This window comes from Panicum virgatum, chromosome 1N, assembly GCF_016808335.1.
Source record: "Panicum virgatum strain AP13 chromosome 1N, P.virgatum_v5, whole genome shotgun sequence".
Lineage (NCBI taxonomy): Eukaryota > Viridiplantae > Streptophyta > Magnoliopsida > Poales > Poaceae > Panicum > Panicum virgatum.
Genome location: NC_053145.1, coordinates 45570671 through 45583397, shown reverse-complemented (window position 1 = coordinate 45583397; position 12727 = coordinate 45570671). Strand labels below are relative to the sequence as shown.

The window sequence follows — 12727 nt, the reverse complement described above, 5'->3', positions numbered from 1 at the left end:
AACAAGTCCATTGTTGCTCTATTTGAATCTTATTTATTTAGAAATAGTAGACGCAACTAGAACCAAATAAATATTAGGAATATGAATAAACTGGATCTAAATAACATACAAGTAGAGTGCCCATAGATAGGATACGTTATTAGAAAAATGTCGTCACCCATTTCATATTTTTTAAATTTAAAATGAATTACTTATAATTTTTTAAATTTAAATTTTGAAAAAATAAAACAAATCTATGAAACCATCTAAAAAATCAAATTTGTTCGATTTTGATAGTTGCATAGTCTCTGTTGTCCAATGTTATGGTTGAATGATGAAAATCAGACTTTTATATCCTCCTAAAATTTTTGATATTTTCCGTGATGGATCCAAAATATACCACACCAAAAAATCCACCTTCTTGATTGGGATTTGCTTCGAAATTTAGCAACTTTGCTGGTATCGATGAGGATAGGAAAAAAAAGAAGTAAAAAAATTGAAATTGTGGGCCGTAGACCCTCAGGCCTCAAGTGAGACTGAGGGAGCGGGGTTCGCTAGTTTACGGGCGACCGTGAGTTTTGGTCCGTACGGTCGATTTTCCGACCGGATTTTTTCTTTTTTTAGTAACTTTTTGTCGTTTTGTTTAAAAAAAGTTTCTGAAAAAAATTTCAAGGAAAAAAATTTGACAAGAAAAATTTGAAAGAAAAAATTTAAAGAAACAAACTAAAAAAATTAATGAGAAAACTTTTACGTTTATAACAAAAAAAAGCTTTGATAAAAAAAATTTTGCATCCAAAACGAAAGAAAAGCTTGAGTAAAAAATTTTTCCATCCAAAACAGAAAGAAAATCAGATAAAAAAATTTGTGAAAAAAACTTTGAAAAAAAATCCCCACTTACCTGTACGGCGCTGCCCTCCGTCCGCTCCACCGCCGCTGCTCGCGAAGCCTGCCGCCGCGCCGCTCCCCTCGGTCCGCTCCGCTACCGCCGCTTGCCTTGAAGAAGTAAGATCCAGAGATCCCAGGACAGGAGTTGCGAGAACAGAGAGAGAATAAAAGAAAGAGAAAGGCGTGATGGAGTGGCCTGGTGGGGCCGTGAGCGTGGGGTGGATAAGATCGACCGTCACTATTGGAACTCACGGGCGATTGGAAATTCAGCATTGGGCAGAGGGGGCTCCTCAGACCTCAGCTCTCCTGGCCAGTCATGGCCGAGCTCCTGGAGTTGACGCCCATGGCAGAAGCAAGAACGAGGATGGCCGGGAAGCGTGGAATTGGTCGGTCACGACATGGGTGAACTCCTGTCTCCAATTGGTTGATGAAGCTCACCCAAAGCAAAGCATAATGAAGCCACCGAAGTTGCTGGGCGGAGCTCCGATGAATTCGGATTCCCGTTGCATCACTCCATGCCTTAGTATACGTATTAGAGGAGCACGATTGCACGATTGCACGAACGGGTTCGGCATACAATACAATGGGGCGTATGAGGTCGGACTGTCGGAGTTGAGGTCGGCGGTACGGAGTTCACCGGAATGGAGGTATCAATGCTATATAGTACTAGCAGGTACCCCCGTGCTTCGCACGGGGCACCAAGTTGGAAATATAGCGCATTATATGATTATAGATGGAAGCAATGAAAGAATACATAAAAAATAACTGGATTCTATAGTGGCTGCATCTTTTCGGAATAGATACATTAAAAAGATATAAGGCTACATATATACATATGCCAGTAGAAGGACCGTGTAATGTCCAGAGCCAGTTTGGAGAAAGTAGTTCCATGACATTGTTATGTTATGGAGTAACGGAAAGAAAAATGAAGTGCAGAAAGATGTAGAAACCACATGCTTAGTTTTGTCTATGTGACTGTTGAAGCCAGAATACAACCCATACGTGTGGTTGTACTCCTGCACGTAATCTCTGTATATGGAAAAGAAAATAATCAATGGGTTGTATGTTTCAAGAACAAAAGTTAATTTATTTAAAGGACAGCAACAAAAGTTATTTGGAATTAGAAGCCTTATAGTAAGAGGTTGAACATTCTGTATTTAAAGAACAATGAAATTATACTGACACCTTATTGAAATGTAGGAATGGTCACACTACCTATAGTATTTTAGACTGCACAAGCAAAATAAAGAGCTTGCAGAAAATACCTCAAGCATTGGGACAGTGTTCAATGTGGAAACAGTTTTAAGAGTGTGTGTGTGTGGGAGGGGGGGTCAGAGGCATTATAAATTTATATACTGCTGCTCCAGGCCTGCTGATATAATTAAATCATCCTCAGATTTGTAGGAGTACAAATGTGTAGAAGGTAAGCTGTACTGCGAGGGAACCCAAAAAACAGAAACATATTGTAGTCTCATAAATACCACACGACTTACTAATTGAAAGATGTGTAGGAATGTCCAAGATCATATGAGATAGCTAGAGAGCAGGATAAGTCAGTTTATCAACATACCTATAGCATCGAAAGTTAAGGAAAAGTCAAAATGCACTAAACAAAATACTTGGAGATATAAACCTGACATTGTGGAGGATATTGGAACTTACTGTATCTAAATGCATTGAGTGGCAATAGCAAGGTATAACACATAAGTCCATCCATAGGAGCATTAGGATACATTAGACGCTACTGAAGCATTGAGCAAGAAGTTTTTCTTCTAGATAACACTATACCTGCAAATGTAAAGAGATGCTTAAGCATTGACCGAAAAGTTTTTTTTTAGTTAGCACTATATCTGCAAATGAGAAGAGATGCTTTGTTGTAGTCAGGTAAGGTCATATATGTAACAATTGTAGATGAACTCTAATATTGCAGGAATACATATTACTTTACATCGTAACTTTACATCCAAAATACAAACTTCAGTGTCGAAGAAGGGCTATGTGAAGCTGAGCATGTCAGAACCCAGAATAATGACTCGGCCAATCAAGATGGTCTGTTTCGCATGTTTAGAATTGAGTTCAGTTTGAAAATAATAAATGTATGTATGGAATAGAGACCATAAAAATTCAGAATGAAGGGCACATATAGTTACTTCGTCAACTAAAAAGTTTCACTGCACTCTAAAAATATAAATGAAAAACAAAGTAATATCGTACAGTTAGAAGCTAAAATAGGATATTTTTCATAACAGCTTCCATTGTAGAAGTACGGAAATATAGCACCAACAAATGAGTAGCATCCAATCATAGGAAAGGCAAAAATAGCTGTTACTAAAGACAACATTTATATACCAATTGTTACTTGGTTCAGAGAACAGAGATAAGTATGTGGTATGCAGGCAGGATCATTGTTGACTTCAGAGATAAGTATGTGGTGTATATAAAAACGTACCAAAATAATATGAAAATGCCCTTGCATTTAGTAGGCTGAGCACCTGTGTGGAGTTACAGGCAGCACTCTACCACTGTGCCAATTAGAAGAGAAGACAATATGAAAACCATTCTGTTATACATAAGAAATAATATCTGCAATCATTGGTTCGCAATTTGGATGCTTTGTTTGGCACATCAATACATGGTGCATGAGCGAAAAAGGTTTTTACATGCTCGATAACACTGAAGACAATGTGATTTTCAAGTTGGATGCATGCATCATAATAATAGCATTTAGTGGCAGTCCAAATTACCGGTGGGGAGAGGAAGAGGCAAGACGCGCCGCTAGTTGAGCCAGACGCTGGGAAGGCTGGCCGTGCCGTGGAGCAGAGCCGCGTGGAGATGGAGAGATGGTGCACCGAGCAGATCCGCCAGCACGGCCGGTCGGCGAGTACATCGCTGACCAGGACCAGGGGAGAGGAAGTGGCGACAAAGCAGGGGCGGAGGCAGCGATGCGACGTGGCCCTGAGGCGTCAGGGCGGTGCCGCGCCGCGCGTTCGGCGTCGCAGACGGCCGAGGTTGCAGCAACGGCAGAGGCCTCCATGGCGCCGCGAGGGGGGGCTGGAGGGCGTCGGCGCCAGTGCGCCGCCTGACCTTGGACAGACACGACGCCGAGCGGAAGCAGTTGCGGCGCGAGGGAGAGGCGGAGCAGGCGGTGGAGGCATGGGGGCGCGAGGGAGAGAGGCAGGGGAAGCAGAGGGCGGCGGATGCGCGCCTCGTGCCGCGCTAGACGGGGCTGCTGCGATGGCGGCGGAAGCGGAAGGGCAGCATGGGGTTGTGGGTCGCGGTCTCGCGGAGGGCCTGAGGGAATTTTTTTTTTTGCCGTATAGGGGCGCGGGGACTGGATGGGTCACGGACATCGTGGAAGTTTCGTTGGAGGCGGCGATCTGCACACCGTGGATGCGGGATCGAAGGGCTAAACAAAACAGGCGACGTGGCTGGCTGAGGGAAGAGTTTTGGTATACAGAAATAGAGAATATGGTAGATACGTATTAGACGAGTACAATCACTTTCCATAATTCCAATCGACAGTTTGCTTTTGCCCCGTTCACGCGCCGGGCCTACAAATCGCAATCGCGGCGTTGGCCTCTCACTTTCCAGCTTCTGCGCCGGGCCGCAACTGCCGAGGCTGGCCGCGCCGCGCGCCGACGGCCGACGGCAGGCCGCAGGCAAGACGCAGGCACAACGGCCAAAGGCGTCGGCGCTCGACAGGAAGCCTGGTGTCAGAACACATCTGGAGTAGTAGCGTATGAGGACTCTGTGTATGGGCCTTGGGCCGTTTCCTTTAATCGGGCTGAGCCCAGGACTAGCACCTATAAAGGTAAGCGGCTTTTTATTTTTATATTTTTAAAAACATTTTTTTACAAAAATATATTTTCGGTTTCACAATTTACAATTATATATCCCTACCACCCGGCAGGGGGGCGGCAGGGACTTACATGTAAAAAAATATATATTTTTTTGTGCGGAGGCCCCTGGCGGGAGCGAGCCGCCCCCTTGCCAGGCGCCGGGCGGCAATATAAAAGCTGAGCCCCATCCCTCGCACCCTCATTTCGTGCCCACGAGATCCAGAGAGGGGAGAGGGAGAGAGGAAGGGTGAGGGAGGTAATTCCACCGGCGAAGCCCTGCCGGATTTTGGATCCGAACCGCAGGTAACCAATAAGTGTATCATATGATGACCACATTGCTCCATTATTCGCGCATCCTGGTCTTCTTTCTCCATGTCCTCCACAATTCTAGGTATCCGCTCGCCTTCATCTGCTAAACCTTGTGGTTCTGGTTCTGGTTCTGAAGCTTGCACGTTCTCTTCTTCTTTATCCTCTTCCATCTCTTCATTCCAGTCAGATGTTGTGTGTGTTGACCCTTCACCTAAATCACCGGCCTTCTGGTGAATCTGAATTCCCATTGCGAGAGGCCACCCACTTTCAAGAGCTACGTGCATGTAATGTTGTCATTCTTCCGTACTACTTATAGGCGTGAACTCCCAGAAATCCCCATTAGTTTCCTAGGAAGTCAATGTATGAACTGTAAGCAAATAAGTATTTGGATTCACATTGAATTTCCTGTGAAGATATTTCCGTATGGACTCAAAACTCCTCTCTATGGGTTTATCTAGACTGCACTATCTTTTTTCCAATGCTGATAGATTTACTCCATAGGAATCATGAGTAATTCTATAGAACTCACCGTAATGAACTTGAAACTCCACCTTGCTCGACATATCTGGTCATCCAAAGACTTCATTTTAATTAATCCAATATCTAGAAACATGGTATGACTTCAATTATAACCACTAATCCGAACCCTAAGTGTTTGCAATAATAAAAAATACTAATCATAGAATTAAACATACAAAAAAATTTCAATGAGAAAGTTGAGATATTGTTTACCTGCGGTTCGGATCCAAAATCCGGCAGGGCTTCGCCGATGGAATTACCTCCCTCACCCCTCCTCTCTCTCCCCCCTCTCTGGATCTCGTGGGCACGAAATGAGGGTGCGAGGGAAGGGGCTCAGCTTTTATATAGGGGGGAGCCTGCCGCCCCCCGGCAGGCTCCCGCTAGGGGCCTCCGCGCAAATTTTTTTAATGTTTTTTTTACATATAGGCCCCTGCCGCCCCCTGCCGGGTGGTAAGGTATAAAACTGTAAAATGTGAAACCGAAAATATATTTCTGTAAAAAACGTTTTAAAAAATATAAAAATAAAAAAGGGCTAAAGGCAAAGGGTGTAACGATGGTTGTTGTCGGTTGTGAAACAGTGAATTTCTATTCTGTTCCTTGTCGTTCTTTCGCTCTGCTTCTTGTTCTGCTTCTTCCTTCTCCGATTTTCTCTCTAATTCTGCCATTTATCCTCAAATTCGAGAGAGAGTCGTGACAATAGGTATCCAGATCCTCGATTCCGTTCAAGAGCGACCACGAATTCCGCCGAATTTTTTTTTCTCCGTGTCCCTCTTGCGCCGCCTGCGACGTCGCCGCGACGTCTCGCCGTGATTCCGTCCTTGGCCTAGACGTCTCCCCGGCGTGCTGGGTCTGCTCCGCCAGGCTCAGTCCGCGCCCGGCATCCGCGCCCCGCCCACCGACTCTCAGTCGGCGGCGGCCACCGCAAACCGACAGTTAGCCAGCCCGTCACCGTCGTCCACCCCTCTCTCACGCCGGTTAGGTTTCGATTTGGGGCAGTGAGATCCGGTGTTTGTTTTGCCTCTGGAGTGGGTGATTCGATCTGGTGCCTCGGAAGCCCACTAAATTTGAAGCTCACATGCGCGGTCATGACGAAGGTACTTGACAAGCTCACCGCCCTCGAGACTTGGAAGTCAACCGCAAGCGACTCCATGGACCAGTTGCTCACCCAGGCGGAGCGCACGGCGTCTCGCATCAGCCAGCTGGAGACGCTACCGCCTACCCTGTCCATGGGGCCTCCTCCACCACAACGCCCGTCGACTGCGCCACCTCAGCCTCCACCATGGTGGACCAATCCATTCGACCTGAACACGGCTCCTCGTCCAGAGATGCGCCCTTCTGCATCAACCGCGGAGCGGCCCAACGGGCACCGCGTTGCTACCAACCACCGGGATGTTGGCGGTGGGATACTTGGTTCCCATCCGCCACACCCGGTCAATGGTGCGTCCATTGATCCCACTCCTCATGATTCTGGATTGTCTGATGGTTCTCGCAATTGTTTTCATCGATCCACACCCCTGCCGAAAATGGAGTTTCCAAAGTTCAATGGAGAAAACCCGCATTTATGGAAGGATAGGTGCGAAATGTACTTTGAGGTGTTTGGGGTGACTGACGCTCTGAAACCCCGTTTCGCTGCTCTGAATTTTGACGGTGCTGCAGCGAGTTGGCTGCAGACTCTAGAGCGGCGGGGTTACATTCAGAGTTGGGAGGCGCTGTGTCAGGCGGTGTGTGAGCGTTTTGATAGGGATCAGTACCAGTTGCACATGCGTCAACTTGATGCGCTGAGGCAAACGGGCTCGGTAGCGGAGTATTATCATCATTTGGAGCAGCTCTCTCACAATATTTTGCTTTATAACACCTCTTATGATGATGTTTCCTTTGTGACGCGCTTTCTCCATGGGCTGAAAGAAGAGATTAGTGCCCCAATTGCTTTACATCGTCCTTCCACTGTCGATACTGCTAGTGCATTGGCGTTGTTGCAGGAGGAGGAGCTCGAAAAAGCTCATCAGAAGCGAGCATTTCGACATGACTCTAAAGATGGTGTGAAGGCTGGTAGTCGGGTTTTCACTACCAATGACAAGATAAAGCCCCATGTTCAGGAGGAGGAAGGAAAGAAGTCCGATAAATCCTCCATCGACGACAAGTGGTCTGCCATTAAAGCTTATCGCCGTGCCAATGGTCTGTGCTTTCTTTGTGCTGAGAAGTGGGAAGGCAAGCATCACAAATGTCCTCAACAAGTATCCATCAACATGATTCATGAGCTGATAGAACTCTGCAATTTAGAGGAAGGACCTGATATTGATTCCAGTGAGGACAAGTCAGCTCTGAATGCTAATGAGGTGTTGGCTGTTCAAGATCCTTCTCAGTCATCATCTCCCAAGAGAAGAAAAACCATGCGCTTTCATGGATTCATTGGCAAACAGGAATTGTTGATCTTGCTGGATAGTGGCACTATGGGCACATTTCTTAGTGACCGAGTTGCTCATCTCATTCAGACACCTGTTCAGCCATGTGAGCCTATCCAATTCACTGCTGCTGATGGTGGGTTAATGCTCTCTGATCAATTGCTTCCCGAGTTACAGTGATTTATGCAGGGTCATACATTCACCTATGACACTAGAATACTGCCTCTGAAAGGGTATGACATGATCTTAGGAGCTGACTGGTTAGAGGACCACAGTCCTATGTGGATTCATTGGCGTAACAAGAAAATCAGGTTCACACACAAGGATTAAACGTATTCAGCTGTTGGGCATCAGGGATGAGTTAGCTAACTGTCACAAGATTAGTGCTCACAAATTACAAGGGTTACTCAATAGATGTGTCATATCCTACTGTATTCAGCTGACAAAGCAGGATGGTACACCTGATGCAGTGCATCAAGAAGGTGTTCAAGCTATTGGCACTCCAGAGCTTCCTGGGTCCATTCAGTAGCTATTACACAAATTCAGTGATCTCTTCCAAGAACCAGTGGATCTACCTCCTCTCTGAGATGCTGACCATCAAATCCCCTTAATTCCAGGAGCTCAGCCTGTCAACATTCGTCCCTACCGATATGCACCTCAGCAGAAATCTAAAATTGAAAGATAGATCCAAGACATGTTGAAAGCTAGTGTTATTCAGCACAGTCACAGCCTTTTTGCTTCACCTGTGTTGTTAGTGAAGAAAAAAGATGGCACTTGGCGTTTTTGTGTTGATTACAGACAATTGAACAACATTACTGTCAAAAATAAGCATCCCATGCCTGTTGTGGATGAATTGTTGGATGAACTTGCAGGTGCCCAATGGTTTACCAAGTTGGATTTTAGGGCTGGTTATCATCAAATCAGAGTTGCTCCTGAAGAGGAATACAAAACTACTTTCAAAACTCATAGTGGGCTGTATGAATTTAAAGTGATGCCTTTTGGACTCACCAATGCCCCAGCTTCTTTCTAGAGTATTATGAACAGAATTTTTGCTCCTCTCTTGAGAAAAAGTGTTCTGGTATTCATGGATGATATCCTCATATACAGCAAGTCTTTGGCAGATCATCAAGCTCATATGGCCCAGGTATTCAGTATTCTACAGCAACACAAGTTCTTTATCAAAAAGTCCAAATGTGTATTTGCCCAGCAGGAGTTGGAGTATCTTGGTCACATTGTTTCAGTTCATGGAGTTGCTACTGAGACAACAAAAATTCAGGCTGTGGTTAATTTGCCTCAACCGAAGAACTTGAAGGATCTCATGGGCATTCTGGGTTTGACAGGATATTACAGACGGTCATCAGAAACTATGGCATGTTGAGTCGACCATTAACACAATTGCTGAAGAAAGGGGTACTATTTCGCTGGACCTCGATAGCCCAAGATGCATTTCAGTTACTAAAACAAGCCCTTGACCAAGCCCCAGTATTGGCTATTCCAGATTTCAGCAAACAGTTTGTGCTGGAAACTGATGCAAGTGATCAAGGAATTGGAGCAGTTTGGATGCAAGAAGGCCATCGTATTGCTTATCTGAGCAAAGCCCTAAGTGATAGAAACAAAGCTCTTTCTACATATGAAAAGGAATGTATGGCCATCCTCATAGCAGTTGAGAAGTGCAGATCTTATCTACAACATCAAGCATTCGTGATCAGAACTGATCATCGTAGTCTACTCTACTTGACTGAACAAAAGGCAACTACAAGACTCCAGCAGAAAGCTCTCTTGAAACTCATGGATTTATAGTATATAATCCAGTATAAGAATGGATCTTCTAATATGGCTGCTGATGCACTCTCTAGGTGTCCTGATCCTTCTTCAGTCTGTGCTATTTCTCTGAATACACCAAGTTGGCTGGAGCATTTGCAGGCTGGTTATGAGGATGATGAGCAGGCCAAACAGTTAATAGTCCATCTCAGTTCTGGTGGTACTACTCCTAACTTTGAGTTGGTGAATGGCATTCTCAGACACAAAGGGAGAGTCTGGGTTGGCTCAAATTCTTTGGCCCAATAGCATATCCTGGAAGCTCTGCATAATAGTGGGATTGGAGGCCATTCTGGGGTGTTGGCTACTTATCATCGTGTTAAATCATTATTCTCTTGGCCCGAGCTAAAACAGACTGTCACAGCCTTTGTTCAAGCTTGTGGGATCTGCCAACAGGCCAAACCTGAGCACATCAAGCCACCAGGACTGCTACAACCCCTAGAGGTACCATCTCAAGCTTGGTCAACAGTGAGTTTGGATTTCATTGAAGGACTTCCTAAATCAGGAAAATTCTCTGTCATCTTGGTGGTCATTGATAAATTTACCAAGTATGGACATTTCCTTTCCTTGGCTCATCCTTCCTCAGCATTATCAGTAGCACAGTTGTGTCGGGTACCACAATCAGGGGCACCCTAACCTAGGGACTTAATCGCCCTCAAAAGCGCAAAACACAATTAGCCAATCGGGCCCTCAGTGCTAGCCACCTCGTCGGGCTCTACAGTCATGGCGAACCAAGGCAAACTGTCTTCCTCCGATCCGAAGGGGAAAAAGGACTACTCGACGGCGATCCTGGAGAGGAAGAAGTCGCCGAACCGGCTGATGGATCACGGAGCCACCAATGATGACAACTCCGTCATCGCTCTGCACCCGGATACCATGGAGCACCTCCAGCTCTTCTACAACATCCCGATCCTCTCTAGGTCCCAAAGAAGCCCCATCCGCACTTAGCCCACGGCCCAACTCCACGATACGGCCCATTCGAGGCCCCCTCGAACCCGCGGAGCAATCTCCGCCTCGCTCGAGGCCTCCCCGCCGAGGCCTCCAGCAGCGCGCTCCATCTCCGCCTCGCTCGAGGGTAAGAGACCTACCCTCGAGAGGCAGGCCAACTCCGCCTCAATCAAGACCCCCTCGACCGAGCCCTCCGCGGGGCTTCGGTTCGAGGGGAAGCTCCGCCTCGCTCGAGATTACCCCTTGACGGATGGAACAGCAACCCATTTGCTCACCCACCCGACTGACAGGGGCATTTAATGCCAACCACTCAACCGTAGGGCGCGGAGTCAAGCGGCGTCAGGCCGCCATGCCGCACAGTGGGTGTGACCGAAGTCCCATCCACCAACTCCGGCCACTGTGCTGCCATTTCCGGCGCTGTTCCGACCCTGTGGGAACCTGCGACGCCTAGTGCGGACGTGCCTAGCACTGCTCCCGCCACTATGCTGCCAACTCCTTGTACTCCCTCTACTGCAGGACCCTCGGAAGGCATGGGTACAACCCTCGGACGTGGTACGGACATTGACCAAGGCAAGACCGCAGTCAGCAGAACCCTCGGCATTCCTCCCGGGGCGCGTGCGGAGGACAGTACGACCAACAGCAACCGCCACATCACCCCCGGGCACCACAAGACACCGGCGCAATCCCCGCAAGGCTAAAGGGCTCCCCAGGACGACTGTCATGCCCAACGCCATGCTCCACAGTGTACATTCTACAGCAACCGTCCACTGCACCTCCCCGATTCGGGGAGAAGATGACGACTTCTGGGGTCTCCCCGTGCATGTAACCGCCCCTCCTTGTGCCTATAAAAGGAGGAGGCAGGCTCCTTCCCAAATTATCTCGCAACATTCACCCACACTCGCTCACTCTCCTCGATATTGGCACTCGCCTCAATCACTTTAGCAGAGACTTGGGAGCTTCTCTTCCTCTCTCGCCTCGCTTGTATCACCCTACTATAGGCACTCTGGTGCAAGATAATACAGAGCTCTTCACCCTGCTGGACGTACGGCCCCGTGGCCGGAACAAGGATAAACCCTTGCGTCACCGTGTTACCTCTTGCATCAACCATCTAGGATTAGGGACACGCAGCATCGTTACTAGTTGGCGCTAGGCCGCGAGGTCTGGACACCGACAGTTGGCGCGCCAGGTAGGGGGTCGAGCTGCGTGACATTCGTCTCTTATTCCCTAGATGGTAGACGGGCCACGCCTGCTCCCGGCAGGCACGGTGCTCCGGTTCGGGAGTCTCGAGTTTGTCGCGACCGGCAAAGGTTACGGCATGGACCTCCTCCCTCCCGGAGCCAACCCCGACACTCCGACACCACCGCCCCAGCGCAGGAGGCGCTCGGGCCATCGCGCGCGCCAAGCGCGCATGGTGCGGCGTAGAGCGGCTCGCCTCAGCTCCCCCTCGTGGGTCGAGGCTGGCGTGTCGCAGCCTGGCGCCGTGGCGAAGGACGTCACCTCTTCACCACCAAAGGCAGCAACAGTGCCTGCCAAGGAGGGCGCGGCTACGCCGTCACCCTTTCCCTTCGGAATGCGCACAGCCGCTGCGACCTATGCTTCATCAATCAGCACCAACATGAGCGCGTACGAGGATCTGCCGGGGCATCATCTGATTTCGATCCGCAACGTCATCGCGTCACCACCGGACAGCTCATACCCCAACTCCGCGGACGAGGGGTACGTCTTCGTGCGCGGGCGCGAGGCCCCGGAGTGGGACTACTCTGGGCTTCGCGACCGCGAGGCTTTCCTGTCGTTTCAGGCGGCGGTGGACTACTGCCGCACCTGCTCCGACGACTCTAGTGAGGGGGATAATGATCCCACTCGGGAGTGCTTCATGGTCGAGCTGGCAGAGGGGCAGATCGATGACGCGCTGAGCGACGATGCAAATGACGCAGCGAACCCACCGGTGAACCCACCGGTGATACCTGCGGCACCCAGGCCAGCCGCTTCGACAAGCTCGGTGGTGCGGCAGGCGCAACTGGCGCAACT

General features: G+C 48.4%; 1 long non-coding RNA gene across 1 annotated transcript; it reads right to left on the bottom strand.

Moving 5' to 3' along the window:
• Positions 1-1619: 1619 nt before the first annotated feature.
• LOC120656085 lies at positions 1620-3859 on the bottom strand. The gene is made up of 4 exons (XR_005667812.1): positions 3609-3859; positions 3314-3386; positions 2527-2652; positions 1620-2434 (listed from the first exon to the last, which is right to left on the bottom strand). It is a non-coding gene; the product is annotated as an uncharacterized LOC120656085 (long non-coding RNA).
• Positions 3860-12727: the final 8868 nt, after the last annotated feature.